Here is a 3,260-nt window from a genome sequence, read left to right on the forward strand (position 1 = left end):
CGACATACACCCCATGTCCCCCCAACTCTCTGAGGTAGAAGGTTCTTTTACTCGGAATTATTTCCCTCTCCCCCTTTCTCACGATTTTCTTCTCTTTTTAAAGGGAGTGACAAGATTCACTATGTCCCCGTAAGTCTTGCTCGGGTGTTTTTCCATTTTTGGCACATAGGTGTTATCCCCAGTGTTGCTTTCTATTTGTTATACTACCGATGAATTTGGTACTCGGGCGAGTAGTGCTCAATGTGATTCTCGGGTCTTGCTTGTTGGTATTCTCTACTTTGATGCATTGGTCTTGCTCTTTTTACACATAGGTGTTACTCGGGTGTTGTCTTTACTTGCTTATTTCGGGTCTTACTTTTCTTAATATACATCGTAATCTTTAAGTCCATCAATAAGACAAAAATGTCCCTCCTGACCCTCGACCTCAAAAATTCACCGGCCAGGCGAGGTGTTTTTATGTTTCCAATGGCAAGGTACCGTTAGTTCTCTTTCTACAACCATCCAGGTGTTTCACTTTCCCATGGACAAAGGTAGCAAGCCCTTTCCATATCTTGTGTTTCTGCTCGAGTGACGGGGTGTTAACGCCGTTTGTGGTTTATCAAGCCACTTGCTCCGTTTTTAAAGGGATGATATAAAACTTATGCCTTTCGGTGGATTACCTATCCCGCTTGGTCTTACTTGAGATTTCAATAACTTATGCTTTTCGGTCGATCACTTATGTCTCTCCGTCGAATGCCTATCCCGCTTGGTGTTACATGGGATTTCAATAACTTGTGTCTTTCGGTCGATCACTTACGCTTCTCGGTCGAATGTCTATCCCGCTTGGTGTTACATGGGATTTCAATAACTTATGTCTTTCGGTCGATCACTTATTCCTCTCGGTCGAATGCCTATCCCGCTTGGTGTTACATAGGATTTCAATAACTTATGTCTTTCGGTCGATCACTTATGCCTCTCGGTCGAATGCCTATCCCGCTTAGTGTTTCTTGGGATTTCAATAACTTATGCTTTTCGGTCGATCACTTATGCCTCTCGGTCGAATCATTTCAAGGCCTCACATACAACTTTAGAATCATACCATAAATAGGTCTAGCATACCATATAAGCAAACAAGAACCAAACCAAGGCCCTCACGTATATTGCAGCTACATTAATTCCAAAACCACACCACTCAATTCCACTTCATTTCCAAGCAATAGTCATAAGCAAGTTTCCTTTTAGCATAACTGCCCTTAATGTACTGGCCAACAAGGATTCAATTAACTTATTAATTCCTCAAGTCATAGTAGCTCGATGAAACAACCAATTTCACTTACAATATAACAATCAAACACCAAACTACTATGGACACCCATAGTATCATCACACACCACGAAAGCTTCTAATGAGGCTAGTAAATCATTCTCGTAATTCTGGAACATAGCATGGTTCTCTATATACTAGCAACATGCTTATGTGTCACACTTAGCTCAACAGAAAATAAGGAAGCATATTCAAAATTCTGGGACTTTACCAACTGCAGGGTAAACTTTGAAAAATCACCGACTTTTTAATTTACATTGGAATAAGCTGAAACTTTCCAGATCAAGAGTTCTCATATAGAAGAACAAGAGTACAAAGTTTCAGACCAAAATGAGTCTTAAATCCTGATCAAATTCAGACTTAACACAGCTCCACAGCATAACTCGAGTACAATTTAGAAAATCACCATAATTCATCTATCTTATCAAATAACACTAAAATTTGCAGACCAAGAGTAAACATAACGAAGGACAAGAGCACAAAATTTCAAGCCAAACGAAGACCCAAAACCCAATCAAATTCAAATACGAAGCAACTGAACTGCTGAACACAAACACAATTTCCAGCACAGCGTACCCAACTTCAAAAAAGCACCATGAATCATCTACCTTATCAAACAACACCAAACTTTCCAGATCAAGGGTAATCACATGGAAGGAAAAGGGTACAAAGTTTCAAGCCAAACGGAGTCCTCAATCCTAATGAAATTCAAACTCAAGACAACTACACCGCATAACACGAAAAGTTTCCGCACAAAACACTTATAAGCAATTCACTATAATTTAACTACCTTATCAAATTACAAAATCTTTTACAGATCGACAGTACCCCAATATAAGTATCACTTCACAAAATTCCAGATAAATCCGAGTTATTAAGTCCTACTAAAACTCAAACAGAGCACAGCTATTGTATCACATGTAATTTTCAGGATACTACATCTCAACTGTTGATAAAGTCATATCATGTATGCATATCTGATCCAATCCCAACAGAGTAATGTAATAATAGCCATGGAACAAACAAGAGCATACCAAAGAATACTTAACATGGTTCTTTAGCAACTTACTCCCATAGTTTAATTGATCAACTGAAAATGGAGCCAACCAAGGTATTCTTATGGCAAATAATTGTCGAAAAGCACAGTGGTTCATGCAATTGTGTAATACTAAACTCAAAATATCAATAATGTTGTAAGTAGATATCAGCAGTGCTCATGTATGCTTGTGTGCAATAATACATGCCCAAGAGAATGTCAAAACTTCCCAAATATGATGAACTGCAAATTATACTACAAAACCAATTTTCCCCAAGTCGAGACCAGTGTTCCAAGAAACCAATTGCCAAATCATACCATGATTGCAATAATGCTACAACAGCATTATAGGGCTTGAGTTCAAAACAACTTCAAAACCAATATACTTTCTCTTGTTCGATTGAACTGACCGACCTTATATGTATACTTCATATATGCTTCCAAGACTAGTTATATATAGAATTTGAGCAAAGGGTCGAAAGCAACTGAGAATACCAGACAAAAAAAGTTTCTTATTGACCACACGAAGAAACTTTTAATACGTACCATCACTTATTTCTACTCAAGTATTTGGCTAATCACAACAACAAAACCAATATTTACACGCACAGAATTCTTGAAAGATACATAAATCATCTATGAACTTGCACATAAATCATCTATGAATGTGCATAGAACCATGTCATGATCTCCACTCACTCCACATATCAAATGATCATAAATCCCACTTTCACAATCAATTGGCCCAGGAATTTCATCAAGTTGCTTCTATGTTAGAGAGATGCATACTGCCCAATTTGATATAAACTATCATTGATAAACAGTCGAACATAAACATGAAGGCTTGCATAAAATCACACAATAATTCAACAAAATGATATAACAACACACTATCCCACTCGCATATGAATCACCAAATTCC

The sequence above is a fragment of the Fragaria vesca genome, linkage group LG6 (genome assembly GCF_000184155.1).
Source record: "Fragaria vesca subsp. vesca linkage group LG6, FraVesHawaii_1.0, whole genome shotgun sequence".
NCBI classification, from domain to species: Eukaryota; Viridiplantae; Streptophyta; class Magnoliopsida; order Rosales; family Rosaceae; genus Fragaria; species Fragaria vesca.